The 19,196-nt window shown below is 41.4% G+C and overlaps 1 protein-coding gene and 1 non-coding gene across 2 annotated transcripts in view; one reads left to right on the top strand and one right to left on the bottom strand.

The window, feature by feature from the left end:
• Window positions 1–19,196, bottom strand: part of STK39 (serine/threonine kinase 39) — a 335,094-nt gene that overhangs the window by 307,042 nt on the left and 8,856 nt on the right. The gene's annotated exons all lie outside the window — the stretch shown is intronic.
• On the top strand, window positions 14,416–14,491 carry TRNAN-GUU (transfer RNA asparagine (anticodon GUU)). Its single transcript has one exon. It is a non-coding gene; the product is annotated as a tRNA-Asn (tRNA).

Raw genomic sequence — 19,196 nt, 5'->3', positions numbered from 1 at the left:
TTATAATATAGCATCATCACTAAGGAGGCAAAAATGGAAGTTACAGGTATGGCTCCTGCTGTGGGAACACTGAGGATTCCGCCAGGCCTGTGTCTGCCCAGCAAAGCGCTCCTCTCCCGAGCCCTCAGTGCCGCTGCTGTCACGCACTGAGCCCCACGGACAGCAGAGGTTTTGTTTCGTTTTCATAGAGGGTTCTGGGGCCTGCCCAGGGTATCCAGTTTAGGCAAGTAACTTGTACAGACCCACAAAAACGTAGAAAAGTCCCAAAACAAGTCTCGGGAGAGCTCCCTTTCACAGTGCCTTCGTGTGTCACCTCTTCCAGGCAGCTGACTACACAAAGCCCTACCAGCAAAAGTAGCGTCTGTGGCGGTTCCCTTGGGCCTTGGTGGCCCAAACGTCTCTCTTTATGTTCAGGAAGTGGAAAGAAAGAGAGAGAAGTCTCAGATGATTTATCTGTTCAGATACTTTCCATATATACTGAACTCTCAATGTGCTGGTCAGCTGCCTGGAGAGCACAGGTAAGTCATGACTAAGGCGTCTTCCTTGCACCCAGTGTTGGTCGCACAGGCCAGTGCCCGGCAATCCCCTTCCTCCGGAGAGGGAGGCTTTCCTTCAGCTTCTTTCACCTCCCTCCTATCGGAGGGTTGTTTGTGAGTCTCCTGTCCTCCACTGTCCAAACCCAATGCCCTCAGACACTTCTATCTCGTCTCTAATCTCTCCACTGCTCTGTAGCAAGCACTCCTCTCTCAGTGGGGAGAAAAAAAAACCTTTGGTCTTTCCATTGCTTTCCTAGCAACCCCAGTGTTGTCTAACATGAATCCAGGCTTAGGAACAGAAAATAAAGTTTCCTGAACCTATTTTTCTTGCTGACATCGAGTTCTGATAACTACATACTGCTAACTTTGATTCACTAGCTACTCTAAACTGTACAGTGTGAACCTTTATTTGCTTATCTTACTGTGGAAACAGAACGGCACACTATGGAGCATTCATGCAGAAAAGAAGTGGAGAGTCATCATGTCCTTGTGTATCTGAATAATCATGACAATAAATTTCAATGTGAGAAAATGTATGAAAGGAAAAGAAACGCCGCGATGAGCAACTCCAGTAACCGGCAAACAAAGCACTCTGACAGCGACGCAGCGCCTGTGTCCACTGCGCCTGTGTCCCCGGGGTTTCCCGGGGAGCGAGGACCACTCTGGGCTCTGCGCGGTAGTGGTGAAGAAGATGTGTTTTCAAGGACAGAAACTAAGTCAGACCCTGACAATGTTTTTTAATCTCAGGCTTTGGCTTCCTAATTGGCTTTTTGCGAGTATTAAATGAGACGTGCATATAAAGCACTGGACAGAGCAGCTGTTAACACAGCACCAACGAAGTATAAGAGTTAAAGCAACACAAATACAACGCTGTTCCCGCAATGACGAAACACACAGGCAATGCCACAGAAACATCAAAATCAGCAGTGAGACATTTCAAATGGATCAAGAAAAACAGTCCATAAAATGAAAGCCAATATTTCTAAGGAAAGTTCTGGTTCTATATTGTTCTCCTCTAAATGCTTTAGGTTTTTTTGGATGAAAAGAAAACTCAAAACTTTTTATTTAAATTGTCAAAGATAATATAATTGTACATGTGTGCAACTGAGGAGATTAAAGAGTAAGATTATACACCCTGACTCACTGCCAATTAAAGTACCTCCAATTAAATCCAGGCTGTACTGATGGAGGGGTTTTATTTCATAGTGGGCCACCTGATATACAGAAAAATATTTTTCCAGTAAAAGGCAAAAATCTTTGACGTCAAATTCTGATCTGGAAGACAGAGTCAGAAATAATTCTTTTTTTTGTTTCCCAAGTCCATTTCTTTTGTACTGAAATTATTTGTTAACTTGGTTAATCATAGTGAACTGTTCATTTCTACACAGGGAGACATGTGAACAGGATAAGGGGAAGTAAAAAATTCCACTACAACCAGGATACCTTTGTTCTTGATAAAATTCACATCCTGTGGTCATTTGTTGAGTTCTCAGAACAATGGCAAATTTAGTTTCTGAGAAAACAAAAAACCATTGTTCCTTTTCATTATTTCTCTTCCTTGTTGGAAGTTTAAACACTGATTGTCTCAGAGTCCGCGGTTTAAGTACTATATAAGATAAAAGCATGACGTTAATACATGCACATCAAAAAGCCAGACATATCTATACATATACACATGCTTATGTACACAGGTGGGCCAAAAATAGGTTACACAGTTGTTCATATGAGAAATAATAATTAATAAATAATAACACAAGAATAAACCCATGTTTCATGTACTCACAACTATAAACCTACTTTTGCCCCACCTTGTATATTTAACTAATACTAACATTTAATCCACATTTGTATAGACAGTACTAAACCACAGAAATTGTTTTTATGCAGAGAATTACCAAGATTGATCAAAATATCAGTCCTGTCTATCTACAATTCTGTCCTGGAACAAACATCACAGAACACAGCAGGTGGCAGGAATTTCACAAATTGGATTTGAAATTCTTTCCTTTAGGATTCTGACAATATGTGATTGCTGTTGATGAAAAAGAGGAGGACTGCCTGACCCGGCAGTGGTGCAGTGGATAGAGTGTCGGACTGGGACGCAGAGGACCCACATTCGAAACCCCAAGGTGTCCCCAACTTGAGCACGGGCTCATCCAGCTTGAGCAAGGGCTCACCACCTTGAGCATGGGGTCATTGGCTTGAGCATGGGATCACAGACACAACCCCATGGTTGCTGGCTTGAGCCCAAATGTCACTGGCTTGAGCAAGGGGTCACTTGGTCTACTGTAGCCCTCAAGTCAAGGCACATATGAGAAGCAATCAATAAACAACAAAGATGCTGCTATGAAGAATTGATACTTCTCATCTCCCTTCCTGTCTGACCCTATCTGTCCCTCTCTGTCTCTGTCACACAAAAAAAAAACAGAAAGACTTTAGAGATGGGCAATTAGCTCTAAATTTTAGTTACACACCTCCACCAGAGCACTGCCTCACTGGGGTATAATTGGGTCCCTTTCTGTTTTCATCTCTAGACTTTCTAAGTTCCTCAATGCCAGACCCCAAAAAGAGCTTCCTCCTTATGTCACCAAGACAATGACTGGCACACAGTGGAGCTCAAAACACACCAACTAAATAGATGGAGGGTAAGCAACCTCGCCTCTGATGAAATAAGCACAGGCAGGGAGAGATTCTGACCCGCAGCCAGCTCACAAGTGCTCAGGTCTTTCTAAAGAATAGACTCATCACTCTCCTCGTCCTCTTCTCATGTTGAGAAGTATGCTTCCACTCTCTCAACATGCAAGAGCTTTATTAACCAATAGCTAGCCTCATACCACCTACCAGGCGATTCCAGGGTATTAGAGGAGTGTTTCGAGAGTAATGTGTTTGTGTGGTATTTTTCTTTTAAATATTTAATAGTCTAGTGTTTGGGTTGAATATTTTAGTCAGGTTACAATGGTGTGGAGTATATGAGCAAAGCCCTATGATTTTCTCATTTAAAAAGAAATGTATTTGGGTTCACTGCCAGAATTCTGTGTTCTTTACAGTTGTCAACAGGTCAGCATTAATGTTAATAACTTTTTAAACCTCTCAATGTCCCCGTCATTGACTAAGGTAGATGATATAGGCCATGAAAACTGCTGCTTTATGCAACTATTTATTAAATTCTTAGGTACTTTGTATGATAGAGAAGACAGGATGAGAGGTTGAAGAGTAGAGGACATTTTTAGAAATTCTTTATCCTCCCGTATAATTTCCACAGCCACTTCAACTAATGTAGTAGCATTCGTTTATTTGAGAACACATAAAAATTGCTTTGGAATACAGGCACATCTGTCCGTGATCTTCCATTTGTGAAATGTTTAAATCAGTGCTTAAGTTATTATAAGATTTATCCTTTTTAACAACACAAAAGAAACCTGTTAAAATATTAGATATATATGTATATGTAGAAAGTTATCACTAAATTAAAAGGCTTAGAGGGTAAAGTTTGTCTCCCTTAATGACCATATAAGAGGTGTTAACTAAAGTTTACTGAATTCTCTAAGTCAGTGAATAGTCAATTATCTATACCAATGGAAAGGTCCACTGGTGTGGAAAATATAAATTTTTTTTCTGAAGCTGGAAACGGGGAGAGACAGTCAGACAGACTCCCGCATGCGCCCGACCAGGATCCACCCGGCACGCCCACCAGGGGGCGATGCTCTGCCCACCAGGGGGCGATGCTCTGCCCCTGGGGGGGCGGAGGGGGTCGCTCTGCCGAGACCAGAGGCCAAGGAGCCATCCCCAGCGCCTGGGCCATCTTTACTCCAATGGAGCCTTGGCTGCGGGAGGGGAAGAGAGAGACAGAGAGGAAGGAGGGGGGGATGGAGAAGCAAATGGGCGCTTCTCCTATGTGCCCTGGCCGGGAATCGAACCCGGGTCCCCCGCACGCCAGGCCGACGCTCTACCGCTGAGCCAACCAGCCAGGGCCAGGAAAATATAAATTTTAATGATGAAATACCACAAAGCACAATGAGGCCAAGAAACTGGTTCAGTCACAAAGCTGGTCTGTAACACCAAAGGGATCCATGCCTAGGTCAGCCTGATGTGCAAGTTTCAGCTCTAACTGCCACACGATGCTGCTTTAAAAATTGCGGGTCTTCTTCTAGAAATTAACTCCTCACCTGGACAGCTTGAGAATCCTAAAGGATCAGATAGCAAAAGCAGAAGAGGCAAAGAGAACCTTGGAAAGAGCAGGGACTTTGTGACCAGACATCACTGGGCTCAGATCCAGGTGCGTGTGACCTCCAAAAGATTATGTGATCGTCCACATCTGCTTCCTAATTTGTAAAACTGAGACGATCATACCAATCCAGGTAGGAAGGAGGTAAGGATGAGACATAAAGGATGGGAAGTACTCGGTCAGTCCTTGGCACACAACAGGTGCTCCCTAACTTGACCTCAGAATCATCCTGTCGGCTTGAATCACCTTTACCTGTCCTCCAATCTTCCTATTACAGAGGAAACCCCCTCCCCAGAATTTTAATTCTAAATTTTTTCCCCAAAGATTACTCTCTCTCAAAATATATAATGAAATTCTCTCCCAAGAGTCAAATAACTTATAAATATTCTTTGGTCATATATAATTTTATACAAATATAACTTTTGATTCTACACACATAAAAATGATAATAAATAGTTGTATATAATATATGTAATCATTCTTACACACCCTTTGGTACTTCCAAAGGGAGAAAGAAAAAAGTGTAATGAAAATTAAACCTAAGTAGAAAAGAATGGGAAATTCTTATAAAACAAGAAAATTCTCTTTCCTAAAGCACTATCATGCTACAAAGTACTGATAAAAGGGCAGTTCGCTACACACCACACACACACACACACACTCTCTCTCTCTCTCTCTCTCTCTCTCTCTCCAGCATTTAGAGAAAAAGGAAGCAAGGGGACATACAGCCCAAAGGAAAAACGGTTAACTTTTTCTTTAAACCTGGTAATCAGACAAACATTCAAATCTATACTAGAAATGCAGGAAAATTTACTTTATTATTTCACACAATGAAAACCTATAAAATAAGGCACATTTATGAACGCACTATGAGGTAGGCCCTAGGTCATTTTCAACTCCCAACCAAAGCAATCAAATAGAGATTAACATGCCTATCAGCTAAGATCAGGCTGTCAAATAAAAGCTTTAAATTATACAAATCCTTGCTAAAATGTAATTACAAGATTTTTCTCCTAAATAATAAAGTATTGCACTTCAATAAAACAATATTTAATTTTGCTTATACGCTAAAAGATTTTTTTAAAGCAGATTAAAACAGAATTCAAGACCACCAGAAGAAACTTTCCAAAATGAAATAAGACCATTTGGTTGTCTTTTCCGAAGGCAAATATGTTGTTCATCTTCCTTTTACCTAACAAAAGTTCCTACAAAATGATAATCAAAACTTTCTGGTAAACAGGAGCTTAAATGATGCCTCTCAAATCAGATTACATTTCAAGTGATCTGAAACCAAACTAAAATAGCATTTTATGAGCATGGTTCCCATTTTTAAAAATAACAGGGAAACTGGCCTTTGAGATGCTGAGGGACACAGACACCAAAGTTAAGGACTCAAGAATTCAAGAGTCACTGAATCATTCAACTCACTAGCCATTCATCTGAAAGAGAAGCAGACAGGGGTTGAGGAGGGAGAACAGAGGGGAAAAGGGGGGAGGGGGCGTGTACTGACTGTGACTCTGAGGAAGAAAAACAGGAGAAATCTTCCAGAGAAATAGCAACAACCTCTCATCTCTGAAGCAACGAAGTGCCAAACACCTAAGGAAATCGGGGAGGACCCCATCCTCTTCCCAATACACACCCGAGAAGACACATCTGGGATAAACCTATTCACATAAGAAGAAAATGAGTTGTAGCGGGTTCCAGGTATATATTTCAGAACTTCATCATCATCACATAAACTGAATGAACTATTTCATAGTACTTTTAAGTCCAGCAGAAAGGAACAACCATATTTTATAATCTGGGCATCAGTATTTCAGAATTGAAGATATTTTACAACTGAGACAGGGCACAGATTTTCCCAATTTACACTCCATACGGAAAAGGGAGGATGCTTCCCAGGGAAGTATTTACTGACTTTAAAGAAAGAACTGCGTTTTAAGCCGCTCATAAGTATAAATATTTTTAGCAACAAGCTACATTTTGGATAGGATCCTTACCTAAGCGTAACGTTACATAAATACTAGCTTGTAGTACCTGCCACAACACTCAAGTCCCCTTTGCAGGCAAGAGCTTTCCATGTTACATATACCCTTAACAACCCTTATAGGAGGACAGCACTCAGGCTCAGGGCAGCAGTTCACAGGTTGGCAGGTGTCCTATAGAGGGAACTCTGGTAAAAACTGGATTCTCAATCTTTGAGATTAAAATTGTGAAACAGAGAAAGAATACAGCTATTAGCACCTGTAGCTATGACTAAAAGGAGAAGAGGAAGAGAGTGAAAACTTGTAAGGGCCATAAAGGCTCTGAATGAGCCAAATTCTGACTCAGCAGAAACTACAGGATAGAAGGAGATGAACAGGTAGCTATGAACAAAGGTAGATGCACGCACACTGACTGGCTAGGTCACATCCAGGTCAGAGGACCCAGGTGTGAGGTGACAATTCCCGCTGCTGAGGTCTCATTCATTTCCAGGGTTCATGAAAACACAATTGACTGCAATTTCCAAAGACCTAGATGCTCAGTATTTCCAGGGCTGCTGTGAAATCTAGGATTAAGGATGTGATTCCTGCCTTCCTAGCCCCACATCCATCTTTATAAGAAATGCCCTATCTACTTGTGGGGAATTTTAGTAAGTCCTTGGTCCTTGCAACCAAAAGGCTATATTATTCAAATTTCTTAATTGTACACTCTAGACCTCTCACCAATTCAGAAAAATCTTTCCATAAATTTGTTCACAGTTTTAAATTTCATGACATTTCATATTTCGGGTCCATAAAATGATGCAACTTTCATTTCCTAAACTCAGAGGATAATTCTTCTTTTTTCCAATCCACCAAGACCTTACCCCATCCACTTTCTCTTCACAGTCTCAGATATTTTAGGTCTGGGTCAAGGAGGGAGTAAGGCAAGATGCCCTCTCAGTCTAATTCCCTTTTACCTTGAAGGCAGAAACGGGAACTAAGAAGACAACTAGCAAAATAAATTGGAGGAAATCTTCACAGTATCTCTCAAAACTACAAATGCAATAGCGTTTCTCCCTGCAATCCTCCTTCTGGATACTGTCTCACAGAAACAGGGAAACCTGGAGGCACCGATCAGTTAATCAATAAAGGATTCAAGTACCTTCAAGAGGTGGGCCCAGAAGAGAAATAAACTGACATAGTTTTTAATGAAGTGGATCTATGAGAAATGGCCTAGAGTGGTAACTGTGAGTATCTGTAATGTGTATATTTTACTACAAATATATTCAGAAATACAAAGAAGTAAAATATATACATAATATATATTACTCTGTAGAAGTAAAGTTTATATAAGTTGTAGAATCATATGCCTAGCTACCACATTACATGTAAAATAATATTTTGGAAAAATCTGTGTATATGTATACACAGAAGGATGTCTAGGATACACACCAAAATGACCACAAAGGGGAAATCTCTGGAAAATAAAAAATTGAGGGTTGCTTTTTCTGTAGTTTAAAAACTTTTTAATGACCTGTGGTGGTGCAGTGGATCAAACATCGACCCAGAATGCTGAAGGTTCAAAGATCTAGGCTGCCCAGTCAAGGCATATACAGAAAGCAAGTACCACAAGTTGATGCTTCCCACTTCTCGCCTCTCTTTTTTCTCGAAAAATCAGTAAGTAAAAATATCTTAAAAAAATAAAGATGTATTAGCCCTGGCCAGTTGGCTCAGCAGTAGAACACTGGTCTGGCGTTTGAATGTCTCAAGTTCGATTCCTGGTCAGGGCACACAGGAGAACCGCCCATCTGCTTCTCTACCTCTCCCTCTCGCTTCTTCCCCCCCCCACACACACACACACAGCCATGGATAGATTGGAGCAAGTTGGCCCCAGGCACTAAGAATGGCTCCATGGCCTCCACCTCAGGCACTAAGAAGGGCTCAATCTCTGAGCAATGGAGCAACACCCCAGATGGGCAGAGCATCACTCCCTAGTGGGCTTTGCCAGGTGGATCCTGGTCAAGGCGCATGCGGGAGTCTGTCTCTCTGCCTCCTCTCCTCTCCTCAGTGAATAAAAATAAAAACTTTTTAATAAAATAAAGACTAGTCATGCCAACAACAATGTTGTTTAAAATACTATGAAATTTAGAAAACAAAAATTTCAACATTCAAATCATCAAATTAAGTTCATAGGGATTCATTTCTCCCACATTCACATGAAATCAATAGCTAGTTCTACAAAAAAGAGATCACATTTAACCAACCTAGAAAATTCTCACACTGCCAGCTCTGTGTTTGATATGAAAGGTCAGTGTGAAATCTAGAAGTCATTACTAAACTCAAATGTATCCACAGTAAGAGAGTTACTTACTCTTAACTTCCCTGTCTCATAACTTCTACTGAGTAAAGTGCCAAATACCATAATAAGGTGACCCATGGTACCCAGGGCACAAAAGGCGAAGTATAACAGACACTCTAAGAAATACTAAATTGTAATAGAGGTGTTAGGCTTCATTAGTAAATGTATTCTGGGATTCTGCAAACTTTTGAGTATAAGAAAAATACACATATATACTCTGTCCAGTAATCATAAAGTATTCTTGACTCTCAGTGTACACCAAATTCACAAGAAACAAATCACTTTGCTAAGCAGGTATTAATCTAAGACTGCTATATTTTTCTTACTTTAAATAAAATAAATGTGAAAGTTCTGGAAATGCTAAAAAGTATCAATTTCCAAAAATATCAATTTACTTTTTCTTATGAAAAAAGTCCTATCCCATTTAAAATTACATTCTAACACCAAAATTCAAACAGTATCTCGCCCTGGGTGATGAGGTAGCTAATGACATTTCTCTTTACTCCTCTGTATTATACACATTTTCTATAATGATCATTTAAATTACTTGTGTAATATTTGGGAAGTTTAAGATAAAATCAGCTTGGACTTATGTATATAACTCAGAGGTCTAGGTAACTTCCTTTTCTCATTATACTTTACGGGAGAAAGAGGCGTTGGCCAACCACAGAAAGGGCACTCCTCAATTCTAATCCATGTACGGATCTTCCTCCCTTTTGAAATAAAAGGCAAGTCACTTAGCTTTTAAATCTCTAAATCTATAAAGAACATATTCAATCATTCAATCTTATTCCCACATCTAAAAGCATACACTTTATAAGGCCTTTTACCAGAAACTTTGCAATTTAACTTGCACAGCTCTGCCCCATCTATGCTTTCCACCACTAGTGTATGACTGACTATAGAAATATGGGGAAATTTTGTCAATAACTACTACTAGGCTTCTCATCATTTTATTCTAATAGGCTGGCAATTCTTTTTTTTTTTTTTAAGGACAATATAACTAGCAGTAAAATATTGCTGGACTGACTTCAAAGTAAAGAAACATTCATAACTGTCTTTGCACCAATCTGCCCTTAAACCAGGGGTCCCCAAACTTTTTACACAGGGGGCCAGTTCACTGTCCCTATGACCGCTGGAGGGCCGGACTATAAAAAAAAAACTATGAACAAATCCCTATGCACACTGCACATATCTTATTTTAAAGTAAAAAACAAAACGGGAACAAATACAATATTTAAAATAAAGAACAAGTAAATTTAAATCAACAAACTGACCAGTATTTCAATGGGAACTATGCTCCTCTCACTGACCACCAATGAAAGAGGTGCCCCTTCCGGAAGTGCTGCGAGGGCCGGATAAATGGCCTCAGGGGGCCGCATGTGGCCCGCGGGCCGTAGTTTGGGGACCCCTGCCTTAAACTGACATATTATTTTTAGGGCTGTGATAGGACTACTTTGCTGACTGCTACACAGCAGGAGGAATATTACAAACGCATGCAAACAATCTACACTTTTAACGCGGTGCTGAGGTTTAAGGAGGTCAGTCTGGAATAAAACACCTCAAAGCTAAAAAGGATCAGCAACATACACACACACACACACACACACACACACACCCCTTCACCCTTCAAATGCCACACTGGAATTAACATCTTTAAATTTTTAGCAAGTTATACATTTCTAAAGTCACATTTCGAGCAAAAATCACTCTGATGGATAATTCACACAACAAATTAGTTTACAAAACCTATAGTCAACCACATGACAACCACCAGGGTAAATATCACTGGTGTTTAGCTCCCCCATCAGAAGTTAAAGACAGAAGTTCAGTGAATGACAAACGCTGCATATTCACCCTCCTTGAGCGAAATATTGCGGCTGTGATCGAGAGTTTGCAACGATGGCTGTAAGAATTCCTCCCATCCCTGTAAACCTGTCCCTTAGCCATGTGATTCTACCACGCCTCCCAACAAGTGGGGAAGTCAACTTCCCTTGAATCTGAGCTGGCCTTGTGATGTGCTCTAACCAACTGAACGAGGCCGAGTGGCACTGTGTGACTAACCAAGCCTCGGCCTCAAGAGTCCTTGCAGCTTAACTCCAGCTGTCTTGGAACACTGCTATAGACAAGGAATAAAGGACAAGCAAAAAAGACAATGAGGAACCAGCAGACAGGGAGGGCCCGCCAACAGCCAGAATCAACCACCACTCACACAAGTAAGACCATCTTAAAACAGGTTGCCCCAGCCCAGCTGGCCATGGACTGGCCCTACATGGGAGCAGAGGAACTGCCTAGCCCAGCCAAGCCCAAAGTGCCAACCCACAAAATAGTAAGCAAATAAAATGGTCATTATTTTAAGCCACTAAATTTTGGGGTTGTTTGTTACACAGCTATGCATAGTTGATACAGAGACTGTCAGAATCCCCACTCAGAGAACTTAGGCTTTCAGCATGTCAGAGGCACCCTTGCCTGGAGGCAAAGCTTCAAGTGAGGTGTCCTCCTCAACAAAATGCTGCCACTAAAACTTTCTGAAAAAAAATTACATTGTCCCTACTTGCCTTGACCCCTTGCTGAACCCCAGAAAATTTACAACTTGGTTATGCTCCTGAGTTCTGTCTCTCTTACTCGCTCCTGCTCAGGTCTGAGGTCTTCTGAAGCTTCGGCTAGCCTCCGCTGCTCAGCGCTCCTGACTTGTCTCTGGCTCTACAGACCTGACCTTGGAATCCCCCCCCCCCCCCCGCTCTAGCCCCCATCCTCGCAGTCCACCGTCGGCTCTCGCTATCTCTACCTCTAGAAAAATAGTTCATCATCATCTCAAACCAGTGTCTTGGATGATCTCATTACTTCCATGAAGTAGTGATGCAGAATATATTAAAAATAATTGTAAACAAAACTGACTTTAAACAACTAATAATATAAGTAATTACTCCCATACAGCCACAACTGCTTAAAACAGTTCTGGAAATATCTTAAGAGCAAATGAATGTCTCATTAGGAAATTAGTCTCATTTATTCATAGGAGGGCTGATAAAAAATGGGTAATTTTTAAAATTCTAAATGTAGCTATAAAGTATAAGTGGACACTCTCTCACCATGCACCCTTGAAGGAAACAATACTTCTTTATACAGAATAAATTCTAATGTGATCAATTTCAAAGTCAGTTATCCCTCATATAGTTAACATTTCATATTTTTTTCACTCTCTTGCTTCTAAAGAGTTTCAAGAGACATAGGAATATTTAATTTTTAAACAACAACACAAACTGAGACAATTCACTCTTACTATGGGAAACTAAAGGGGCTATCATCTGTGAGCACAGCAGAACAAGCGCCTGACCGTAACTTGCACCTGTTGCAGCAACTGCACATCAGCTATCCCATCCCCCTTTACCTTTAAGGCTATTTAAGTAAATATATAAGCTTTAAATCTGCCTCTATTGTCTATTTCTTTTTTTTTTTCTTGTTTTCCAAGTGATCAGAGGAGAGACAGACAGACTTCCGCATGCTCCCTGACCAGGATTCACCCGGCAACCTCCCTCTGGGGCCAATGCTCTGCCTATCTGAGGCCACACTCACAACCAAGCTACTTGTAGCACCTGAGGCAGAGGCTCCACAGAGCTATCCTCAGTGCCTGGCGCCAATGCAGTTGATACAATTGAGCCACAGCTACAGGAGAGGAAGAGAAAGAGAAAGAAGGGGGAAGAGGAGGCGTAAAGAAGCAGATGATCACTTTTCCTGTGTGCCCTAACCAGGAATCGAACCCAGGCAGTGGTAGGATTCAGCCAGTTTGCACCAGTTCAGTAGAACTGATATCTAATTTTTTGTTGAGTTCGGCAAACCAGTTGTTAAAATGACTTGCACAAGGGCCACTTAACTATGTCTTGCCTGAATAGTCAGGTTTTTTATTCTTCCCTCAAAGATCTCTGTTGTGAGTGTTGATAGTCCTATTTTCTGCTGCTTTGTTTAATATATAGTGTTTCCTTTATTCCTCCTACCTCAATGCCCCACTCATATTTCAGGCTGGGACCTACTCCTAATTTAGAGCTCTCTTTCCCCCTTTTGCCAACTTCTATTATGAATCTATTTTTGCCACCCGGCTTAGTGTATCCCAAGGTTCTCTTTACCATGCCACAGTCACAGAGCTCCAGGGAAAAGCAACCTGGTCTCAACTCTCCAGGCAGAGGAGAACAGAAGCTCCATCTCCACACATGCTGCAGATGGCTTTTCCAGTCTACCTGAATCATTACCAGCTAGAAGCAGCAGTCATTGGGACTTGGACGTGAGCTCCAAAGTATAGAATGGTGACAACAATTCTAGTGCCATGTGGACTTTTCCTGGATGTGGACTTTCCTGGACTCCTGCTCCTTGTGACAGCTCCTAACAGACTGAACTGGGGTTGGGTTGCATTTATCAGGGACTTGGCATGGTGTTGGGGCCAACTTGGACTTGGTGAACTTGTTAAAGACACTACTCTTTTATGAATTCTTGCTGTATTGGCCAATTTTTTGCGTAAAGGCTTTAATCACTGTAAAAAAAAAAACAGAAGACTGGATAAAGAAGATGTGGCACATATACACCATGGTATACTATTCAGCCATAAGAAATGATGACATCGGATCACTTACAACAAAATGGTGGGATCTTGATAACATTATACGGAGTGAAATAAGGAAATCAGAAAAAAACAAGAACTGCAGGATTCCATACATTGGTGAGACATAAAAACAAGACTAAGAGACATGGACAAGAGTGTGGTGGTTACGGGGGGCAGGAGGAGAGAAGGAGGGAGAGGGGCACAAAGAAAACTAGATAGAAGGTGACAGAGGACAATCTGACTTTGGGTGATGGCTATGCAACATAATTTAATGACAAGATAACCTGGACATGTTTTCTTTGAATATATGTACCCTGATTTATTGATGTCACCCCATTAAAATTAATAAAAATTTATTTATTGGCCCTGTCCCGTTGGCTCAGCGGTAGAGTGTCGGCCTGGCGTGCAGGAGTCCTGGGTTCGATTCCTGGTCACGGCACACAGGAATCGTACCTCTCCCCCTCTCCTTCCTCTCTGTCTCTCTCTTCCCCTCCCACAGCCAAGGCTCCATTGGAGCAGAGTTGGCCCAGGCGCTGAGGATGGCTCTGTGGCCTCTGCCTCAGGCGCTAGAATGGCTCTGGATGCAACAGAGCGACGCCCCAGAGGGGCAGAGCATAGCCCCCCGTGGGCATGCCGGGTGGATCCCGGTCGGGCGCATGCAGGAGTCTGTCTGACTGCCTCCCTGTTTCCAGCTTCGGAAAAATGAAATATATATATTTATTAAAAATTAAAAAAAAGCCCTGGCCGGTTGGCTCAGCGGTAGAGCGTCGGCCTGTTTTGCGGGGGACCCGGGTTCGATTCCCGGCCAGGGCACATAGAAGAAGCGCCCATTTGCTTCTCCACCCCCCCCCCCTTCCTCTCTGTCTCTCTCTTCCCCTCCTGCAGCCAAGGCTCCATTGGAGCAAAGATGGCCCGGGCGCTGGGGATGGCTCCTTGGCCTCTGCCCCAGGCGCTAGAGTGGCTCTGGTCGCGGCAGAGCGACGCCCCGGAGGGGCAGAGCGATGCCCCCTGGTGGGCAGAGTGTCGCCCCTGGTGGGCGTGCCGGGTGGATCCCGGTCGGGCGCATGCGGGAGTCTGTCTGACTGTCTCTCCCCATTTCCAGTTTCATAAAAATACAAAAAATAAAATAAAATAAAATAAAAATAAATAAATAAAACGACACTTGCAATCAGGGTTCTCTCTAAGGTGGAAATCACAAATTTACATTCCTTACTCTTTTTTTTTGTAGCAGAGACAGGGAGAGTCAGAGAGAGGGGCAAATAGGGACAGACAGACAGACAGACAGACAGGAAGGGAGAGAGATGAGAAACATCAATTCTTTGTTGTGGTTCCTTAGTTGTTCATTGATTGCTTTCTCACATGTGCCTCGACTAGGAGGCTCTAGCAGAACTAGTGACCACTTGCTCAAGCCAGTGACCCTGGGCTCAAGCTGGTGAGCCTTGTTCAAACCAGATGAACCCGCGCTCAAGCTGGCAACCTCGGGGTCTCGAACCTGGATTCTCTGCATCCCAGTCCATGCTCTGTCCACTGCGCCACCGCCTGGTCAGGCTCCTTACTCTTTTTTAATGCTCATCTGTGCAACAGCGTATTCTAAGCACCCGTAGTAATGTTCACTCCATCCACAGGTAAAAGAATAGAATCCTACTCCTACAGTGAAAAGATGGTTAAGGATAAATCACAGAGCCAATGATACTCAGATAAAAGCGAAGACAATTGCAAGTGAGGATGCCAATCAAGGAACAATATGGAAACATTTTAAATAACAGTTTTATTGTTTTTTTCAGGTATTAATATTTTTCCATTAATATTTTAAAACTCATAACATAATCTAGTTTTGTGTACCTCTTTTATTGTTCTTATTTAAGTATTAAATGCATAAAATAATAAACTACCTTTCGGTATATCGGGGGTTTTTTATACTTAAAACGGTCATTAGTGCAGAGAACCAGTTGTTAAATTATTTGAATCCCACCACTGAACCCAGGACATCCACACGCTGGGCCAATACTCTACCAATGAGCCAACCGGCCAGGCCTCCACTGTCTATTTCTTATGAGTGTTAAAGAGCAGGACACAAAATCATAGCCCTTAAAAAGTCTTGCTGTTTCCACAGAAACAGAAAGATGGTTACCGATGAACTGGGAGGCTCATTATCTCTTAGCCCTAGAGACTGTCACTTTTTAAACAACTGATGAATATTTACGTAAGTGAAGATAAACAATCTAGCTCGGATCTTTCCTTATGCCAAAAATACTAAGTTTGTCCTAATGATCACAATCTGAAACTACACAGAAACACTTCTCCTAGCCCGAGCTCGGCCACCCACATGCCCAGGAAAGGTGCCGTGTTGAAAATGTTTCCACAACAACCCTTGTTGAAGGGCAGGCACTGGATTTAGGGCTCCAGAAACTTGAAAGGGCTTCTATGTGGAAAAATAATAAGGATTACATAGTAAAACATTATATTTTACAGCCCCAGTCACCCAAGGGACACTAAATGAGAAAAAGTAGAGACTGTTCCCAAACTGCCCAAACTGAAATCTAGTTCATCTCCCCACACAGATTTTTTTTCACCCCTCAGTCACAAATTCCCTTCCCTAACATAGCATGTGTCCCACCCAAACAGTGGTTATTGAATTTGAATTTCTATTAACGTACTGAGAATACTGGATGTTTTATTTGTTATATGTAATTTAGGCTAAACCATGAATCCTATAAGTACTCAAATACTGAAATGTTTTAAACCCAAAGTAAAAGAAGGGACCATAATTCAAAACATATGGTTTAAGTGACTCAAATTGACAGAGGTATTACTTTTTCTGAGTAGAATTAATTTCACAATTTTTTGGAACTTTATTTAAAAAAAAAGACCTAGTCAGTTCCCTTTCCACAGCATAAAAGAAGATACACTGAAGTGATTCTGGCTACCACATTCACCACATCCAACCCAAGACTCTGAAGTGATTTTTCAAGGAAATGTAACACTTCGGCCCTGGCTGGGTGGCTCAGTAAATAAAGCATTGTCTGGGCACACCGAGGTCATGGGTTCAAATCCCAGTCAGGGCAGGTACTAGAAGCAATCATGAATGCACAACTGAAAATGGAACATCTAAGTGGAACAATAAGTTAATTGCTTCTTTCTTTCTCTCTCTCTCTCTCTCTCTCTTCCCCCCCCTTTCTCTTTCTTTCTCTCCCCCCTTCCTCTCTCTCAAATCAATGAAAAACTTTTTTAAAAAGGGGGGAAAATGTGACATTTTGAAAATCATTATGAAAATACTGAATTTCATTTGCAAGGATTCTCTTTTGTTTACAATAATCACAAGAACATCCCAGAGTGAGTTTAAGTGGGTAAGATAAAAACCCATGCCTCAAAGCTATCTTCCTATAATGGAGGGATCTATTTCACCACACACAAAAAAGAATGAATGTTCTTCTAAAAATACAAATCAGCATTCAAAGAGAACACAGAGTAAAAATGAAAGATTATTTTTTAGCCAGGTTAGCATTGCCTTTCTGAACTTCTAAGTCAGTGGTACTGCTTCACCATGTTACCAGGAGGGGGCCTCCTGCCATTTACGGCCATCACAGTAATATTTAGTCAGTTTTCACATTTCTGAGAAATGACCGTCCAGCACTAACAAAACTTTTTGTGGTGATACAAATAGTCTGTATCTGCACTACTCAATAAAGTACTTTATTGAATGAGAATTAGACTTAAAATTAACTAAAAAAAAAAACACAGTTCCTGCATCAGCCACAACTGGTTACTGAGCACTTGAAATGCAGCTAGTGCAATGGAGGAACTATATTTTATTTTAACTATTTTAAAACGGTTTATTGTCTTAAAGCAGTTTTAGGTTCACAGCCAAATTGAGAGGAAAGCAGAGATTTCCTATACATCCCCTCCCCTACACACAGAGTGACACATTTGCCACAACTGATGATCCTACACTGACACACCACTATGACCCAGAGCCCACAGTTCACATTAGGGTTCACTCTTGGTGATGTACATTCTGTGGGTTTGGACAATGTATAACGACACATTATAGTATCACACAGAGTTGTTTCACTGCCTTAATCACTCTGCCTATTCATCCTTCTCCCTGCCCCAAATTTATTTAATTTTAATTAATTTCAATTTAAATAGCCACAGGTGGCTAGCGGCTACCATAGAGGACAGCTTGGACCTAGACTGACAGGAATGCTGTTGCCAGTGTGTTTTAAAGTTATCGGCCTGGCAGATGGGACCTACCTAGCTCTCGTGCAGAACTCAGTTCATCTACTTCACCCTCCCTCAGCTTGCTGCCCCTCTGCCTTCTACTTTCCACCACGCACACACCTCTCCTCACTGACAGGTTACAACCAAAGGCTCAAAATACAGTATCGTAACAGACCAGGCAAAATGCTGATGGTGGAGTGAAGCTATTTTATGTCTATATATCGCCTGGTTTACATGTTAAATAAACATGCCGTGGTGAAGAAATATATATAAAGATCATTTTAACATCTCTAAATGAATAAATAAAACTTTTACTATATCTACATAGTAAATATATTCCCAGGTAGAGATATATTTCACTTTATTAAAATGGTAGTTATAAAATTCACTGTGTTGATACTTTTTCTAACTTCTTCCTTCTCACCAATGAGGAAGCAGTGTGATGTAAACAGAAGAAAATAGTGAACTAATTAGGAGTCATGGGGCCTGAGGGTGTAAGGACTTCTGGATCACAGAAGTCCTTACAAAAATCATTTCAAATTAGGCTGTTAGGGTCTTTAGCTGTAAAACAAAGGAGCATGAAGGGATTTTCTCTTTGGTTTATTCCAAAATTAAATTTTATTATCCCCTCTATGTTCTTCCATCATTCCTCGCTTGGAAAAGCCAGCACGGACCTATCATTCCTTCCCCTGAGCACTCTCTTCCCCTGCTTCCTTGAGTTGCCCCACCATTAAGCAAAGGGGATGGTGATATTGCCAATTAAAAAGGAAGAAAGGAGGGAGGACAGAGGGAGGAAAGAGGAATGGACAGACCAGATAATTCAAATTAAAATGTAAGCAACACAGGATAGGCCAATAGGCACCAATCCAGAGAATACAATCCTTTTTCAATTCCCAAACTAAACAGGGCAGGAACAAATGAAATACCCCTGTTACAAACCCTGGCACAAACTAATGCTACCAATTCAAAACAAGATCACAAATTCTTATAAGACCACAACCATCAATAGAGTGATTGTGAGAAGTTTCAGTATTGTCACAGGCCACTAACTTCAAATACTCCCCAAATGAGGATCAATCATTCATATGACAGAAGGCCATCAAACTCTACTTACCATACCAATTCTTCCAGTAAAACAGCTCTAGTACTGCTTAAAGGCTGGGAAACATAAATTCTATAAATGTCACCAAAATGTATGTTTTCACTTAAGGGAAGAACTGAATGAGTATCCCCAGTACTAGGCCTCTGAGAGTTATAATAAATGCCACTTACTTGGAAGAAGTTTGAAAATAAAACT

The sequence above is a fragment of the Saccopteryx bilineata genome, chromosome 5 (genome assembly GCF_036850765.1).
Source record: "Saccopteryx bilineata isolate mSacBil1 chromosome 5, mSacBil1_pri_phased_curated, whole genome shotgun sequence".
In the NCBI taxonomy this organism is placed as follows: domain Eukaryota; kingdom Metazoa; phylum Chordata; class Mammalia; order Chiroptera; family Emballonuridae; genus Saccopteryx; species Saccopteryx bilineata.
This window is presented reverse-complemented; position numbering and strand designations above follow the sequence as displayed.